Genomic DNA, 20151 nt, shown 5'->3' on the forward strand with positions numbered 1-20151 from the left:
TGCCAAATAAAATGTACCATCCTGATTTTGCAGCCTTTCTTTGCAGTCAGAAAAAAAAAGCCCCCTAAAAACAGTGATCAGGGCCGGAGTTATAGGGGCTGGTCTTTACATGACAAAAACCCAGAAGTGTCTCATGAGGTATCTGATTTCAGGAGCAAAGGGCAGTTACTAGACCTTGTTCATTGAGATGAATAGAGGAACAGACCATAGAAATAGAAAAGGGAAGCTGTTGCACAGTATCATTAGTTGAATTTATGATAGCTCTTGAGTGATTATCCTGACAAAAGAAAAAGCATAATCTTGTTGGTTTTACATGATGTTAAAAGCTATTTCAAATTAACTATTAAAACTAGAGTTTCTCCAAGTTAGTTGCTTTGAAAACTTTGACTGCTTAAACACAAGATACTTTTCTAAGAATATTTTTGTCTTTCTACCTGCTTTTCTTTTTATGTATGTGTTGGGTGGTAGGTCTGATTTGTGACCTATAACTAAAATGACTTTATATTAGCTCACCACACTAAGCAAACTGGCAGCCTTTAATGATGACCAGTGAAAGGTGGTTTTTTTTTTTTTCTTAGCAGAAATACAGAGACATATTTGAAACTAATTTGTCCATTTTAAGTCTTTCCATATTTTAATGATGGTGCTTTCCATGAATTAACAAAAACCCACTGGAGGGCTATAGGAAAAATACTTTACATTATTGGAGATGAATTAAAATATTCTAATAAAGCATTTTTCTGGCTTTGTGTTGTGAAATAAATCAGAGCTCAAATAATTGCCTTCTCTTAAATTTAACTCTAATGTTTTCAGTCAATTACATTTCATGTGACTTCTTGTGAAAGAGGGAGCAAGTTTCCTTTCTAGGAGAAAAATGCAAATTTTTGTTCAGGTTTGGGGCCTTTGAATGTCTCATGGAGTCTCCATTTGTGGCAAGTGACATGATGATACAAAAAAATAAAAAGCATGAACTGCATATACAACAGGACCACAATGAAATAATTTCATTAATTAATTCATGTAAATTACTGGAGAATAAGCCTAGTCATGGAATTCATTTTGGTGCCTTCAAAAAATGCCCTATGTTCCTATAAGCTTACTGAAAAGGCATTTTCAGTGGCACCACTACTTGTCACTAAATGGAATAGTATTTCAGGAAAGCTCTGGAGAACAATTTTCTCTCCAGCCCCTTCCAGTAAGAGAGTATCTCTTTCACTTATTCCTGGAAGTTTTCATCAAGGAGGTTATTTCTTCTTGTTAGATTTTGTTAGTATCTTAACTGAAGTGTGAGCTCTGTGCTCCTGCCCTTGTTTGTTAGCTTCTGCCCTACCTTAAAATTCTGTCCTAACTGGGTGTTTTCCTTCTACTGACATTTCCCTCTGTAAAATTACCTGCAGCTATGTCATGAGGTGGATAGAAATACGCTGACAGACTGCCTGTTATTTGATAAATGGACACTTTGCAACACATGTCTCCAGTAGTACATTATTCTCCTCAAATCATTGAGCTGAAAGGCTTGGGCATGAGGTTATCCAAATATCCTAATGCCACAGGATGTCTGTTATGCTCCCACAAAACAAGTAGTTAAATTCAATACTCATTCCCCAATAGCCTGCAATGCATTCTTTTATATGTGTGTAAAATGTCCATATTCAGGCACTTAAATAAAGATTAACTTGCATTTCTGCTTTTATTTTGTCATGAACTGTCTGAAACATAAATCTGTTTTTAAAATGCAGCATTGCCTGACCTAATAATTACGTATTTTTCTGTAAGTTTTCAAAATATTTCTTAGAAGAAAAGATCCCATGACAAGGTGAAATGGGGACTACAACTGCATTAAAGTACATAGATATCTTTTATTCCAACTTTATGTTGGAACATTTTTATGTTCATTAATATCAAATAAGCCAGTCATTTAATTTTCCTAAATAATAGCATCAGAAGACTTAAAGGTGTAAGATGAAAAAAAGACATTTCAATCTGATGCTGTGCCTGCACAGGTCCAATTCCTCAGAGATGGCCAATTACACAAACAAGTTTTACAGTAAAATCTGAGGTGTTTTACACTGTTGGTGGCCATGGAGCTTCTCTTCTGTTTGGAAGTGAGAGATGATTAACAGAACACAGGTTTTGTGTGAGTCCTTTCAAGTGATGTGATTAAAAGTGCAAGTATGTGAGCAGGAAGATATAAGACAGTATGACAGGGGTCAGAAGCTTTCATTATCAGCTGTTTATTCCTTGATGTTACAAACTATTCTATTGCTACACAGCTCTGGCTATGGTTCAAAAACGTCTCTTGAGATGAGTTACTGCGACAAAGTATGATGAAATGTGTATTTAATAACACAGATTTCTACCTGTTCTTGAAAGGAATCAGTGTTTTCTATGTGTCTGCAAACAGATTTTCCCTCTGGCTCTCTTCCTTATCTGTTCTGCAGCTTCTGGTACTGAAGTGCCAAGCCAAACACGTTTGGTTCCCTGCGGTACAAGTTGCTTAAACTGGAATGCATGGAAAATTGAAATTTAATAGATTCCAGTCTCTAACAAAAAAGGGCTTTTTCTGCATTATCTACAGTTCAGTTCTTGGTAACCGTGCAAGAATTTGCTCCAAAAAGCCCTCGAGCTTTCATAGTAAAACTGTGTGCATTCTATTAAGGTACACACACGAAAAATACTTTTACGCTTCCCTTTGAAAATAACCCCTTAAACTACCAAACTCAGAGAAATGTTCAATCTTTTTTTCTTTACCCAAGGAGGGTAGAGAGAAAAAAAAAACTTTGACAAGGAAGATTTACTATTTTGGAATGTAGAGGTCTCTAAGCTACTCTAAGTTGGGCCAAAATATTTAACAAGCAACATAAACAGAAAAAAATGTGCAGTATGTTCAGAGGGGGAGAGCTACCAACAAGTTGCTTTTTTTTTTTAAGCAAAAAGCAACAGATGAAGCTTTAGAGTAAGGCTGTTGACTGTGGTGCAAATGTTGGCTATTTTGGGATGTAGTTTGTGATTACTGATAAGAGTCTGTGCCAGAACAGGCCATGGAATAGAATATAGAGGCAAAGATGGAAGGTGGGAGAGTGTGGTACTTTGAAGCATGGATTGAGTCAACTCCTGGCTTTCTCTTCTACTACAAACTTTCTCTGCAGTTCACAATTAATCTGTTGGTGTTTGACATTACAACTAGAACCCCTTCCCTGGAAACTTATGGGGACAGCTGATAAGTATTGAGGTTTTTTTATTTCCTCCTGTTACTAAAAAAATAAAAAGGCAACAAACCCTTCCAACCCACTTGTCATAGTGGAAGTCTGATTTATGTGAATTTCTCAAGGAAAATCCCTTTCAAGGGGTGTGTATGTGCATGTGATCACCAAGTCCACTCCAAAAGCAGAAATTACCCTCTTCTATTTGCCCTCCCAGGCCAGTGGTACCTGGTGCAGGACTCGCTGCCTGAGGCAGGTAGGTCACAGTAGCCCAGCAGATGTACTTGCAGCTGATTTGGGCCGGTTTTCTTCTTACAGCTAGTTGCCAGCCCAAGTAATTAATTCACTCTCTATAATTTGAAGTAGGATCCTTAGCTTCTTTTTAATGGATCTGTTAGTCAGCCTAATAGGGTTTATAATGTTATTTTACTCTAGAAACCCATGCAGAACAGGAGTAAAGAACCCTCCAGTTACCCTTTCAGCACAGTAATAGCAAGCAAACAGGATGACTGCGCTATAATTAAATAAACAACTTTTTTTCCTTTGAGCACAATGTCATGGGTTTAATGAATCGAGACCTTACACTTAAAATCCATTCCAGAACATCAAATTCCTGTGAGGACAAAAGGTCTCTGTGCATTATTACAATGTGGAACAGGTGGCCTTCTAGTTTTCATTGTTTATAGCACAAGGTAGGGTTTGTCTGTATATCTGCCACTGAAAGACATAAATAATAATGCTGTTATTTACATTGTGTTCAGTTACCTCTTGGGAGAAGGAGACAGGAGGAGAAAAATAAAGAACATTCATAATCACATACAACCAAATCTGAGTGTGGTTTGAACATTTAACAGTGGACTAAAACTTGTAGGTTAAAACCACAGGTAAAATGTACTACGCTGACTCGGTAGAAAAGTGTATTTATAATTTCCCTTCATGTGGATCTGTCTTCCTTCTGTGATCTGATGATGGAGAGAGAGGCTGAGTGTAAACACAGCAGGAGTCCAGCAGCACAGCAGGTAAAGTGGGGCTGCTTTTATTTCTGGAGCATTTCAAAGCATTCAGAAATGTTTCCACAATGCATAATCTGCTGGCTTGATGAATGTGCCTAGCCACAACCAGGATGGAAGAGGCAAGGAAATAGTTTACAGGACATCTGTTAATCCATGACATGTCCTGCTTGGAGGTCAAAGTAATTTACAGTGCAGTCAGATTATACATGTAGCATCTTCTACGAGCAGGGGGCTCTCTTCTGTACCAGGTGCTCACACAGACTCTTCTGTGACAGCAGGTGAGAAAAAGCAGCTTGAGCGATCTGAAGTGTTACAGAAGCAGCAGGTAAACTGCTGCTGGCCAGGGCTCCACACTCCCAAAAATATCACTCACCAAAACTTTCCTTGGGGAAAGTTTCCATGTTTTACTGCCTGTTATTTCTTTATTCCCTGTTTTTTTTCCCAGAGTAGGATCCCCAGCTCTGGCATCGAGTTCCTGATAGGCTTCTGCCTCCCCAAATCCATTTGCCTTTTCCTGAACCTGATATAGTCCCCTATGCTTCCAGCAGAGAGAAAAATTCTTGATTGACTGAATTCCTGGGTCAGCTTCTGCAGTGCACACAGCAGGGAAGGTGCAGGAGGAGGTCAGTCCAGAGGAGGCCACGGTGTTGCCTCCACCTTATTCCAGGCCTGCTCCTCCCAACCTCCCAGGTTTCCTCATGACTGCCACAGGAGGCCATAAACCACCTAGCCATTTAAGCATGCAAACACTGGAGCTGCCTGACAGTCCCTTCTCTGAGACCAAAGGTCCCATTTCCCACAGCTCTGTGCTCTACACCAGCCCAAGAGGGTTTGCCTGAGCTGTTGACACCATTAGATTTTTTGCTGGGAGAGAACAAGGAAAAGGGACTCCAGTCCTGTCCTACATTCCAGCCTTCAACTTGAGGTTTCCATGTCTTGTTCCCTGGTCTAAATCAAGCTGCTAAGGGATTTTAGGCCAGATCCCTGCTGCCCCATGGGCAAATACCTGGGTGTTGAGTCACTTGCTGTTCTTCAGTCTCATAGGTGCTCATTATAGAAATATATAAATTTCGTGGAACTTTATGTATATGTTGTGTAAATAACTTATACCATTAGACTGCTTATCTCAGCCCATTGCTTTATACAAGGGAAAAAAAAGGATGAGAATAAACATCATCTTATCAGCTGTAGTTTGCTGCTTTTACTTGTAAAGCTGAAACAGACACTGTGGTTCTTGTAAACTGAAATACCTTCTCAGATGTGGTGTTGTTATCCTTGGAGAACTTCTCCTGGTAGTTATTTTTTAAGCAGTAGAATTTTACATTGTGAACAATGAGGCTGAGCACCTGGAAAGGTGCAATAACAAAAATACTGTTTATTCCTCATGGAATGTTGTTTAGATTGTGATCCCCCATCAAAATTTGCATGTCTTCAGCTCTGCCAACAGACCCAAGGATTTTCCTGAAGTGCTGGAAATAAATTCAGCGTATTCTGCTTGGCTTCCTGTTTGATTTATTGTCTTTAAAGAAGCATGCAATTTCTAAAACCTACATAATTATTTGAAGAAGTTTTCCTTATGACAAAGTATAGTCTAGTTGTAGATAGCTTGACACTGGGAAGTTCCAGAGATGGCTGGGCAGACACAGAAGCTTTTTTTGTAGAGGGGAAAGGGGCAGAGTGAGGTGGCAGATAATGTGGTTCATAGTGAAAAGAGGAGAGTAAGAAATTATAGAATGTATACGAACTTAGATCAAGTAGAAATTTAAGAATTATTTAAAAAGTAGGAGATAAATCTGAGTGAAAAGGTTTTCTTTTCCAGAGAAAATGTAAGAAGCTTTTTAATGTCCTGTAACTTTGAAGAAGGGGTAGCCTCACTCAGCACACAGTAGTATGAATGAAGAGCAGAACATATCACAGTTTGAAATGCTTTTAGTGTTGCTGGTTTAATGGTCTCAATATAATTTTTAAAGCAGTTTTTGTGTAGATCTCTTAGGGGTGAGCTGTGGCAAACCTTCTCTTTAATTGATTTTGTTAAAAATAACAAATATTTCTTATCAGAGTCATCATCTCAGTCACTTGATTAGCCTGATGTTTCGATCAGGTCTGTTTTCTAAACAGAACAGTGACATAGGGCTGACACTGACAAGTGACATCTTATTCACTTTTTGTCCTATAATTTGTCAGCATTTATTCAGCTCATTCTGTATATATCCCATGACAATGTTTGCTTTGAATTTTAATTTAGGGTCACATTGAAACTTTCATGGAGGTGAAGCATTGCACATTACATATCTGATGCCCTGAAACTCAAAGGAAAAACTAAAGTTTTGTCAAACAAGCTTCCTACTATTACTGTGGGGGAAGAAAAATTTGTGACTATGTGGAAAGTTGATGCATCTTCTCCAACTCTTTTTTTCTATGATTTCTTATTTTTTAATGAGAAAAAGAAAAAGCTGTGTGTGGAACTTGTGAGAAACTTTGTTTGGGGCTTTTGGTTTTTAGCTTGAAGATCATGCCAGGGCCTGGGGGTGGCCAGGCTGTGTCTGACCCTGGTTACTGTCTGTGTGCGGGATGGTTGGAGAGGTTGGACACTGCAGCACCCTGCTGGCCCCACAGCCTGGCCTGGAGGTTTATGGGTCATGGCAGGGGAAGGGCTAGAAGAAAATATATCTTGGTGAGATGTGCTTATCTGATGTACAAAGATTAGTAGAGCTGAGGAATGTTGTTGCCTGAGGTGGAAATTCAGGGAGTCAAACACCTGCAAAGTGATGGGAAGGAAGGAGAGTAGGTGATGAAAATATAGGGACACAATAGTCACCTTTGACATAAAACGGACACTGTCTGGAGTCAGATATTCGACATCCTTTAGAGGGAAAACTTTAAAATAAAGGAGAGCAATAGAATTAGAATTTACATCCTAATAGTAAAATACAGAGAACTCTTTCTGGTACAGTCCATGAGGAGAAAGGAGATGAATAATACTGAAGGTAACGCTGGCTGGAGAGAACTTGAATCTCTCTTCATCCACTGCTAAACTAATCTTTGTTGGGATTGTATCCTGAAGTTGAATATTTCACCTTTAAGCAAAATTTCCAATATTCTAATGTTTGCTGATAAATTGTTAAAAAAAAAAAAAAAAGGAGTTTTAGATATCAGGTATTCCCCTCAAGAGATTTAATCCCTCTCTTAAGCACTGTTTCATTAAGAAAGAAATAAATGGCACGGGATGCTTAAAGGGCTCGAGACTCCACATGGACACCTCGCAATGCCCCTGATTGAGGCTTCTGAGCCATGCAGGAACCTGGACCTGAGATCCAGAAACTGAAAACTTGGGGCATTGCATTGTTTTTACTTTACATCTCTACTTCTGGAGAAATTATCATGCTTCAGTACACAAGCTTGGCCTTGGTAGGGACTTGACTTAACAAAATCTAAACTTTTTATGTCCAGTTTGGTCTTTGTTTCAAATCGCTCTCAGCTGAATCCAGTAAGTAGGGATAAGAGTCAGGATAATGGGTAGAGAAGGAAATGACTGACAATGCCTCATGCCCTCTCGTCTAGGGAGATGAATTATTCTAGGAAAATTAACGGTAAAAGTGCTGATCAAAGTGCTGGGGATCTGATGGTAGTCAATTACAAGCAATTAATAACTTTAAGAAGTAAAATATTAAAAAAGCTAACAAGAGTAGAGAATGATAAGGTCTCTCTCTGGAAAGTTGCAGTGCAGGATAAACTACAAGTGTCTGGGTGGCTAATTATTTTGTGAGCATTATTTTAGAAACTAGATGAAATCTTAGGACTGTAGCTTTTTCCATTAAGGGAATGTTCCATTGTTTTAGCATTTGCAATGATTTAGTACGACGTAGAGGTTATTGTACTCTAAAGTATTCCTCAGACAGAACTATATTACTGAGAATACAACCCCCAAATGCATTTTCAAACTGAAAAATACCCATCACAAGCCATGTGTTTCTTGGCATCAGACAGTCTAGGTATCTTGGAGCAAATTTCCTTGCTGGGGCTGATCCTAGAAACAAAATTTAATGTCTTTGATGCTTTGTTTGGCTTTTTATTTTTAAGTTGTTTTTTTTTTTTCCTCAAGATTGGTTCTGCTCTGTCACACTTAAATTGCTAAAGAAAGTTGTAGGAGGAATCCAAGATGTATGGGTAACATTCTTGCTTGTTAAAAGTTTAATTTATACTTTGGATGTGAAGGAGGTAATAAAATAAGATTGTTAATGTGTGTTACTTTGCTTGGCAGAATAAGGTAACTTAATTACAGTGTATAAATGTGTGGTTTTCCGTATAACTGTTATACTTTATTTGGAGTATATTTCCATTATTAAACTAAGACTAGTTTATTTGTCATGTTGGCCATGTTGCTGGGATCATAAGTCTCTCAAATCTTTTATCAAGACCCCTAATAGTTGTAGTGACTTTGTGTTTCACAAAAGTCTGTGATGCCAAAATAACTTTGTGACCCTCATTATTTGCTTAGTAAGTGAAAATTCATATTTATTTGAATCAAAAAGAAATCATCATGCCAAACCACAAAGTTTTACCCAGATTGGCTTTGTAAGAACCCAGTTCCTTCCTGCTTAAATCATTATCAGAACTATCTTAGAGATAAAGCTAACACTTTAAATAGATACTTGACAACACATGCCTTCAAATCTTTTATCTTAAGCTTATAAAGGACTTCCAGAATTCTTAATTTTTCTTTAATCTATGTCTGTGGAAGTAATAACAGATTTTTTTTGCATCACTAACTCTTTGGATCTCTCCTACCACTTTAACAGTTTGATTAAACTATCCGTACATATAACTGGCTTATGGCTGCTTAGTGTTCAAAGGTATTTTTGTCCCTTTGTGGTTCTCATTATCTGTTAAAATTTTTGGAAAAATTGCATCATCTTAAAAATTATGGCTCATGATGAGCCATAACCCTTTTGCTCTTCTGAGACAGGAAAACTCCCATTGCATTACCTGGATTTTCATCATAGCCAGTGTAAATGATGACTTGTTTCTCAGTATTTCCTTTAATATTAAGCATCAAAGTTGTGAGTTCATATGAGACATTCAAGTTGGAGGGGAAATGTGGAGGTATCTAGTTCAACCTCCTGCTGAATCCATGGTCAGTCATGAGGTCAGAGCACGTTGCTCTGGGCTTTATCAAGACCGATGTTGAAAATCTTCACAATTATTCTGAGCAAACTCCTCCACTGGGACATCCTTCCTCTGAAAATGTTTCTCCTTATGGCTTGTCCAAACTTCCAATGTTTCAGCTCACTCCTTCATCTCTTGTCTTCCTGTCATGCACTGCAGTGAAGAGTTTGGGTCCACCTCGACACCTTTGGGCACTGGTAAACTGCCGTAAGACCCCCCTGAAACCAGCTCTTCTCCAGACTGAACAACCCCCAGTCCCTCAGCATCTTCTTCAGGGCAAAAACTCCAGTCCCTGAGCAAGCTCTGCTGAATTCTGCTGAGCTCTGCCAATGTTTGTACCAGGCTGTCCCTCAGTCTGCCAGCTGTACTCCTGTCATGACACCCAAGGATGCTGCTGAACATCTTTTCTCTAGAGCACAGTGCTGGCTCATAGCCAGGTCCATTTGTTAGAGCTGCTTCCATCCCCACAGTGCCCAGGAAAGGGGGTCATTCTTTCCATGGCTTTCTTCTTGTTCTTGCTTAAAATCCTAAAGGTCTGTGCTGGCCCAGAGAAGCTGTGGCTGCCTCATATCTGGAAGTGTCCAAGGCCAGGTTGGATGGGGCTTTGAGCAACCTGATCTGATGGGAGGTGTCCCTGTCCATGGCAGGGGGTGTTGGAATTGGATGATCTTTAATGTCACTTCCAGCCCAAACCATTCCACAATTCTATGGTTAGGTGGTCAAGATTTTTTTTTTTGAGAATATTCAGGTTTGGTGTTAGCTTAGCAGGGCTGCTTCTGTGAAGTAATATGTGCAACACAACCTGTGAATACACGAGAAATGCTTACATGAATAATTCCTGTTTGCTGTTAGTGGAGCAGTTTCAGGCCATGGCTCAGCTGCCAGGCTGTTTCACTGGACATTTTCCAGGTCTTTCTGCCATTCTGCAGCTATTTGAGGAAAATGGAATGAAGATGTATGGAGGAAAAGAAATAAGTTATTTCCTTTTCATAAGATCTGTTCCAATTTTGCGTGAAAATATTGCTGAGAGCTTATCAGGGGGTTCAGCAAGAACTACAGTCATGACACTCATGAGGAGTTAGGAATCCTTCAAGGGAAGCCTTGGATAGAATGTAAGAATGCACAGATATAACAAATGTAAATACTTGGATTTAGCTGTTGAGTTCTCATGAAATGGGACAAAGAGGAAATGTAAGGAAAAAAACCCCACAAATAAGTTAAATTATGTCTTGGTATAAGTAGGTGCAGGTCCATTAACTTTCCTTGCTTTGTATTTTTCTACACTTTGACCTTTGAAGCTGTGGTCTATCCACACAGTAAACAATTTGAGACATGAAGTTCTATTAATCTGCAATTCAAATTATCTTAACTACTCTTAAAAAAGATTGCTTTACTGTAGAATTATATTGTGTATCGCAATTTTCCCCTGCTTTCAGTGGCTGTCTTCTCTGATGAATTATCTAGGAAAGATGAATTATTCCCCTATTTTTCCAAAGTAATTGCAGTAATTCATGCAAATCTATCCAAGACTTGCAACCAAGAGTGACGTTTGCCGTTTGAGCAGCTGCTTCTTCCTGCCTGGTTAGGGATTGGTTTTGTTTTACAAGGGGACGATTGTCGCCAATAGAGTGGTTTGTTCTTTAATGGGGCAAGCATTGGTACACAGGGCTCTCCCACACACCAGACCCCAAAGCAGGCAACATCTGTGAGGGTGTGGCACACTTTTGCACAAGGGTCTAAATAGTTGCCAGTAAGAAACCAGACTGAACACATGTGTTTGTCACTTAATTTCACAGTAGCGATTTGAGGCTTTCATCCCTGGAGCAAGTGTGGTTGGGGATAAGTTCTGTTTTTCACTCGTGCTATTTGGAGATTTTCCCCTTTCAACCTCTAAATACTTAATAAGTTGGACAGATAGAACAAGGGAGATTTGTCCTGCTGACTTTGTAGGAAGGACACTCTGCAGTGTGATGAGAGGTCCATGTCCCATTTCTGCTCTGTCAGGAACAAGTCTAACCCTGAGCACCTCTGCTTTGAGAGAGGTCTCTAAAATAGTTTAACCAGGTTCTTTAACTTTCTCTTTTCTCTCTTGGTCTATGTAACAAGCCTTCCTTTAAATTGTTTCCACTGCAGAATCAGAAATAGTTTTATCTTATTTTGTTCCCTGTTCCTCAGCTCCTCAGGGGAAAAAAAGAAAAAAAAAGGACATTGTGACCAACCGCAGCAGTTACCTCTTTTCTTCAACTTCACAGAACAGGTATAAGATGAAGAGAAGTTGTAATATCAGAAAAATACTGTGATTAAATAGCTGGGAGTAGAAACTAAGCTTTAATTTTTCATTCTTGTGCTCAGAATATTTCCATGTTCATTTCCATTCTCTGCAATTCTTGGAGCGTATGAATTTTGTGCTGAAATAGATTTTTCTCCCTCTTTTTTTTCTGTCACATTTACTTATAAGTTCTTACGTGCACACAAGGATTTGGATGTGTAGAAGAATATTCTGCCTCCATTAAATTCGGTACATGGTTTCTCTGACCTCTTCTGTATGCTTTTCATGCTAACTTAAATGTAACATTTTATGAGCAAATCATAAACCCTGAATTTACTGTGAGGATAAAATCCCTGTTCTTTCCTAGCTCATCTCTTAGCTCCAATATCAGAGAAACAGAGGAAAATGCTATTATATCAGCTTTGAACGGCAGTAATGCAATATGCTTCTGCCCTGTCAAACTTCCACTGAAGGAAATTGATTTCTGGTAGGTGGAGTTGCCTTGGAATAGTTTACAGCTCTAAAGAACAAATAGCAGCCAATGCATGTGAGGTGCTGTGTCAATGCTTCTCTGTGCTTAGCATAAAACTGAGCATAGTTAAAAATAAAATTGTTGATCTGAAAGGAAATAAATTCATTTCTGGTTTACTACTTGGCTGCACATCTGTAAGCAAGGGCAGGATTTATTTGAATTGGGGTTTCTGCTGTCTCTTGAAGAGTCTGCAGGGTGAATATTCCCACCTAGTGGCTGGCAGCAGTGTAGGAGATAAGAACTGCACAGCACTGAGTGCAGGCCAGGTGATTGCTTTTAAAAGTCTGCTTGTCAGATGCAGAAGGTTCAATATCTGAGACAGGCACATCAGGTTTCAGTTCAACTTAGCCCCTAAATATTTCATTGCACTCGGTAGATACCTTTAGCATGAAAACACAGAACAAAGGGAAATCAAACTTGCAGTTGTGATCAGAAACCCATTGGCCTCAGATATGCTGCAACAGCAGGACTGCTCCTCTCCAGCAGATGCGTAGTGCTGCTGAGTAGGTTCTGCACTAAAAGGGAAACAGCTTCAGCCAGGGCTCTGCCTGGTGAGGACAGACACCTCTGCTGAGGGCCTGGCTGAGCTTAACTCAGCTTATAGAAACACTGGAACGGAATTTGTTTCATTTGTCCCTTGCCAGAATGTTGGTCAAAACCAGCAGCTAGTTCTTAACTTATTCAAACTTTAAAGCATGTTTTTCTATATCCTGTATAAATGAAGTCTTTACCAAGTTTAATTTCCCTTATGCTGACAATCCAGTTCTGTTGCTTGATGTTATGCTGCATCATGTATTGGCTCATTGAAAAGGCAAGAAATTGCAAGAGATTGAGTGCCTGAAATAGCTCGGGTATTTGTGGTTTGACTAAGTTGGCTTGAGCAGGCAGCAGTCCAAAAAGTGGATTTTATGCTTTTTTTTTTTTTTGTCTTTGAAGATGAGCTTCACCTACTACAACTTTTTTCCCTGCTGGTGCTGCTGACGCCACCAGATTTTGCCTATACTCTTAGGGAGTCTGGAGTCTCTGTGACTTTAGTAAGAAAGTTAGTAAGGACAGCTAGTAAGTACAGGCAATTCTGGCAAGAGGAGCAAGCTAGAAGCTGAAGTGGATAAGCTTTCTTTTATCGCAAGTGAGATAAATGGATCAGAAACGGGGGTAAAAATATCTATATCCACTCTTATTTCGCTGTGTGTGTGCTTAAATTTGGAAGAGTAATGCTGAGATTGCAATTGAATCAGGTCAGGAAAAGGAAGGAAAATATTCATTATGAATACTGAGAACAATTCTACTCATGAATTTATGTATTTCCTGCTCAGTAGTGTAGCCTTCAGACTATCTTATTATCAGCTTCTGGGTCTTAAGTTCTCGTGGACCAATTTTAAATCTTTTGCATGCTGCAAATGCTCTAAACTGCAAATGAGTTCTGTTCTGTATTACAAATACAGCTATTTCCTCTTGAGAAGATCATAGATCTACCCAAACATCTTTGAGTATATGCAGTAGGAAAATATCTGGAGTTTTGACAATGACATTCAGAGCAATTGTATTTCTACATAAAATGGAACTTAGTGACTACAAATAGCCAGGGGATTTGATAAGTATATAAAAGTGGAGGGGGGAATGGCTTTTAAGCAATCACAAAGTTGTTTTATCAGAAGAGTTGATACTACATCTTGTTAGTTCTGAAAGATTTAACTTTCTAATCTCAAATGTGCTTTGTAGTGAAAAGGAATTTACAAATGAAATCCAACAGCTTGCAAGTGAGCCTCTGTAGCAACTGATGACAGGGTTGTCTTTTAGGTGCTGGTAATTGTTCAGCCACTTATAAAGAAACTATAAGCTCCAGAGACCACTGTCTGCTCTCTATGAACCGGGGGAGGGGAAGCTGCTGCTTCCTGGGAGTACCATTTCAGTGGTGGAGAATAAAATGGGACCAAGTCAATAATTATTATTTTAAGCCAAAATACTTAGTGTTCCAATAGTAATTTTCTTAATTTGACCCCCACACCTTTTCATTGTCCACATTCCCCACCCACAAATGGAGGAGACCTGCAAGAGCAGATTGGAAACTTGGTATTTTTTCTTCAACAGTCTACCGAGACTCTGTTTAAAGTCAAAAGTTTGCTGCAAGCTAGTAGTCTTTAGAAAACTTGGGTGTTTTTTGAAAACAATCACCTGTAGAGAAAAATACCCCAAAAATAATTGTATGGCAGTATATTGATTATTGCATAGAATATCTTCAGGAAGCCCAGGAGCTAATTTTCTATTTATACAAGAGAGAAGGCTGAGGAAAACTGTTTAAAGAACAAGTGATTTTAGTCTAAGATTAAATGAAACACTGAAGAGCCCAGCATTCACTCAGGCCTTGACAGCATATTTCTGGTTAGCCATTTAATGTAAGCCTCTCTTCAAAAAGTAACTGCCAAAGCTTTATCATTTTAACATTTCTCGGTGGCCAAGGACAGTAGTTCCCGTAACTGCTGAAGAGACAACTGGAAACCTATGAATAAACCCCCTCATTAGTGAAGGAAAGCCCATGAATAATCCTCGTTAGTGAAGGAAAGGCCTCTTGAACAACTGAGTCAATAAAGCATTAATCAAAGAGGTCATTTGTTCTTCTTGATGGCAAATTCTTTATACAAATGGCACGTGCAAACAGGTAGCTGTGGCTGCAGAAAAATCCAGTGCTTAAAGAGTTTAAGGTGATGGATGGTCCAGTAGTACAAGGCTTCTTGCATTGAAATTGGCAATGTGTATGAAGGAATTCCTTATTATTAGCTGAATAATTATCTGTGATAGAAAACCATCTTTCTTCAGCAAAGAAGAGAGTGACTAGGAAGGTGACTTTTTATACATGAGAAAACAGTTAAACTGTTTCTGATACAGATGCATCCATCCTAACTTCATTAGAATGTACTCAGCTTATGCTTTATTGACTCCTACAGGGCTTGAGCACACCCTAAACCTTAAGAAGCTACAGGGTGCTGAATCAAAAAATAGTCAGTAAGCTAAACCTTGTGTTTAGTACTTACTTGAAAGTCCTTTCCTGAACTGAAACTTGCAGCAAAACTGTTTGCTTCTGTTGCAAAATTGAAGTCGGTTTTGCAAATGAAGAGTAAAGCCCGACAGGTTATTAATTTAGGAGGCAAAATTATACTTATGGTACCATTTGGTTGAAATTCTTTGCCAAAAATGTTTGTGATTTTTGGGTGGCTTTTAAAATTTATGGCTGAAGGCTGCTGTATTTTCTAATGGGACTCTGATGAAATGCTGTAAACAAAAAATTTTCTGATGGCTGCTGCAGTACCCATTGGTGCAGTAGATGTCCTATAATGTGACTAAAAACTGAGGCATGTTTTGCATCTTTAACTTATATCTGATTAACATCCACTGTTCTTGGTTAAATAACTCCATGAATTCCATTAGGTAGTGTCTGCTGGAAAGGGAAGCAAGCAGAACCTGGTTCTTATTGATCTCTGCATCTGTACCTTGGACTTTTGCCAATAGTATCTAATTGAAAGGAAGACTGAGATAAAATTACAGCCTTGTGAGTGCCAGTGTGTGCTTGCAGCTTTGTTAACCCACTTGTTTTGAATCTCAATGAAGCATTCTCACATAAATAAAACAGATTTTTATAAAGTAAATGACGCACAAAGTGTATTTTATGAAACTAAATAAGGAATAGCAAACTGGACTCTATTACTTGTCTGTAAGTGGTTTAGCTATCTGAAGTACCAGAAAGAACAAGTAATGTATCTGAGAGTGCAAATAGCCTCTAGTGTGAAGAGAGAAATGACAGATGAAATAGGAAAACTTATCTGCATAGTCTATGTTCTTGAATATTCTTGTTTTCAGAAGGATTAAAATGGAACACGATAATTCAATATTAAGCCAGATCCCGTCCATCTTTTGTTTGGGAGAATTTGTTTTGAACAATTGACAGCTTTGGTGCCAAGAAGCGTGTCATGGGACAGATCCTTTATGGTGCATTGCAAGAATATCAGCTCATTACTGATCTCTTGACAACCTCAGCTATTTCATTCCTTTTCTTCGTAATTAGAAGACCACCAGATGGCCCTGTCTGGAATAATTGGAATGGCATAAATACCTAAAGAGAAGGGGAGACGGGAAGGAATGCAGGGAAATGTGGAGCATAGATTTCATTCTTACTCCTATTAGTTTTTTAGGCCTACTTCAGTTCTTGAGGATGGGGAGCGTCAGACCCATTTGATCTTCATGGGAGAGACAAACACAGATTTACAAATTTAATGTAGCCATTGGACAAGACTGACACCAGATATGAATCCCATGTGCATGGGACTTTGGGAATGCAAGCTCATGATAGCTTAAGGTCAGAGGGGTGGTTCAGGTCCCAGTGAGCCCATCAGGCTCTGAATGAAGCAATGTAGAGTGTTTGTGTAACCCCCTGGCACACGTTAGCAGTGGGGAGTTTAAAAAGGTTTGTGAGCAGTAAGTTTTTAAATAGCTGCAATGGCAGACAAAATGATTCTCTCCAGGACTTCAGACATTTCCTTTATCATAATTTTAACTAAGTCACTTCAAGTTTTCCTTCTCTTCCCCACCTATTTTTAAACCCTTTGGCATTAGAGGAACTGATCCAGACTTGCAAAAATGGTTTCCTTGTACATTACATAGCCTGGAAGAGCATTTTCCTGGTACCAGCTTAGCAAATTGGGACCAAAGTGTATCAGGCAGTTCTGCTTGTGAAGGCGGATTTTCTAGCCTGAATTTCTTGCTTAATTAAAAGGCAAATTAAATGTGCATCACATTTTTGGTGTTTTTAGCTGCAACAAGAAGAGAACACTGAAGGTCTTTGAAGAGATTGGTTAAAAGTCTTTGCATATGATAAAGTAAACTTTATAGATAATTATTTCAATATTAGCCAAACCAAAAATTACTGTATACGTAGCATTTCCCATCCGTCATCATGATTTAATACATCCATACACACCAAAAAAGGCCTCCAACCCTTGAAATTTTCAGCTGCTTGTCAAATTTTGAGTAGTGAAATAAAGGAGAAAAAGTGTGTGGAAGATAAAATTAATGAAGATAATCTTTGTAAAGCCTAAACTGATCTGTGTTGTTACAAACTCCAATCAAGTTTTTTGTCATGCACATGGAAACTCTAGAAATTGTTTCATGAAAACAAACAGAACTTGAGCAATGTTAAGAAAACAAATATGCAGGCCTGGGGCAGAAGGAAAGCCTACCCTGAAGTGTCTGCAGTAGATTTTGCTGCTAATGGTCTTTATAATGAGATTATTCCATGATCCTCAAGAGTACTGGCGATTAGTCAGGTGGCACAGAAATTTGCAATTGATTCGTGTCCAAATTGCAACCCATAAATTAAAGGAATGATGCAGGGTGAGTTGCTTGGTTATGATGTTCAATAATTTTAGCATGCTGGATCATCTGGGTGAACTTCAGGTCTCGGGGAACAATGTATTTAGCGATTTAAAGCCAGTCTGACTCTATTTAAGTACATGAAGGTTAGAGAACCCTTGAAGGAGTGAATGTACAATGTGCAGAATAATTGCTTAATGGAGAATGTAGGGTGCTTGATGGAGACTTGTATTGATTAGTGGAGGGGGAAAGTGGTGTTTTTATGAAAGTCACTGGTATCTTCTTTCACTGTACAACTTAGGCGCTGCATAGTATATGATGTATTTGAAACTTCAGGAGAAGGCAGAGGGTATTCAAGTCTGGAAAAGTTCATAGGGAAAGCAGTTTTTTGTATATCTGAATAATCCAAATATATTGGCCTTTTCTCACTTGAAACTCTGTTTAGATCCCGAACTTGAACACATAGAACCAAGAAGGCCTTTGTCTGAATCATATTTGGGATTTGGGATGTTTGTCTTTGATACCAAAATCTCAAAACATATATTTTTTTCTTAGTAATAAAACCAATCCAATGTAACTCTTGGCATTTATAAGAGTTTATTCCTTATTAATCTTTTGGCTGGGTATAAACCCACAGATGTGAAGATAAATTACTGAATTATTCTCACCTACATGATTTTGTAACCCTTGGGGCAATGTCTTCACTCCTTACAGGGTTTGTAGACGGAGTTAAACACTGTCTAATAAGGAAATGCAGCATTGCAGGTGTTCTGCAAGGAGAACCAGATTAATTTATTGAATATGCACTTCTAATTTTTAAAGGATTTGCTGACAATTATGTATATCCAGGGAAAAAAACCCCTAAGCTTGTTCAGATTGTCAATGACTGGTTTAGGCAGAAAAAAAGGAGAAGGGAGAGAGAGACGTTGAAAATTTATTATGAAGAGAAAGTATTTTCCCATGTATATTATAAACTTCATTAATATGTTTGTTTACCATTTCTCCCTCCCCCACACAGTGAAATCTTTTCTGAAACACTTTTCAGACTGGAGAGCATTTATTTAATTAAGGCTATCTGAAAAATAGCCATAACCTCCCAGCCCTGGTGGTGTCCTGTTGAGTAAGAATCCCAGCTTTTACTCTTAGCTCTCTGCCCATTCTCCACAAAAGGCTTCAGATGAACCACACAACTAAATGTAGGCATTTATAATGGGGGCTTTTATGTCGGAACTCTCACAGTTGGCATCTAAAATGTAACAAGGGGATTGCATTCTAGCACTCCCCTCTGAATGAGAGGTGGGTTAATCCACAGATGAACACCTAAAACTGGGTGAAATCAATCCCACTTTCTGTGTCCCACCCAGATGGCTCCTTACTCAGCCACCTGAGCCATGCTCTGTCTCCTTGGCCAGCCAGAGCTGGCTTTGTCACCAGCATGGCTTAAGTCCTTCTTCTCCATCTGTCTTCTTTGCCATCCATCTTGCCTTTCATTAAAGTAATGCACCCTCTTTTCCATGCTTTTTGGGGGTTCAAAAGTGGCAGGCTGGTCAAGGACATTAAATGGCAGTTGTGTTCCTGCACTTTTTTCTGCATCTGTGAGGGCAATGGAGAAAACCCTGCCCATCTCTTGCAGTTCTGCTCTCGGCACTGCAGGATAGTGATGGGTGTAAAAAGGTCAGCTTTCAGCTTCCCATGACAGCTGTAGCTTGTCTAGTGGTGCTGATAGCTCCTGAAATTGAGTTGCTTTTGTCATCTGGTCTTCTGACTACTCATGACCCCAGAGTTTTGAAAGTCATTTAACTTGCCAAGTTTGAATAGATAAAATTACGTGTTTCTAACATTAGGGACACACTCTTTCTATCCATCCTTCAGTGGCTTTAAAGTAGATACGAGAGGTTTTAAATTAGGGAATGTTTTATCCTTTCTAAAAGATCTGGAACTCTTTTATTCTGATTTTCTTCCTGAAATGGCTGACTCCTTTAAAAAATAAGCCCCACACCACCCAAGGCAAGGAGAAAAAAAAAACTCACCCCAAAAATTCAACTTTGGAAAGAATGATAACATAGATAGTACCAGCCTCAGTGATTTGATCTGTTAGTTATAAAAGAAAAAGAACAAACAGGTTTACACAAGGTAATGATAAAACAAATAAGGTATCTTTACATTTGGTTTATTTTTATGTGCATGTTTATAAATGTTGTAGTTCAAGGCTAGAACTTTTTCAGCTACTAGTCTTAACACTAGAAAAGTAAAGGCTTTATATAATACAAAACTGCCCGTTAATTTAGAATTATGGTTATCAAATAGTTTTAATTAGGAAAGAAGTCTTCACCAGAAGATCCCGTTTTATGAAGTATTTAATAAGGCACAGTGAGGAATACTGAAGTTCAGTGCCTTCTTCTGTAGGCACATTTGAACTGCTGCTGTCCAGCTCCAAAGAAAATTCCCTAATCTCTTTTATATCAGATATTCTGGTATTGGTTGTTCTGGCATTTCCAATCCAAACATCTTCAGTGTCTCCTAATTTAGCATTCCTTTCCATTCGCCAGGGATATTGAGGGTGAAGAGGAGGCTGCTGCCCACCCCTTTATTTCTTGGCTTCAT

The sequence above is a fragment of the Corvus cornix genome, chromosome 1 (genome assembly GCF_000738735.6).
Source record: "Corvus cornix cornix isolate S_Up_H32 chromosome 1, ASM73873v5, whole genome shotgun sequence".
Classification (NCBI taxonomy): Eukaryota; Metazoa; Chordata; class Aves; order Passeriformes; family Corvidae; genus Corvus; species Corvus cornix.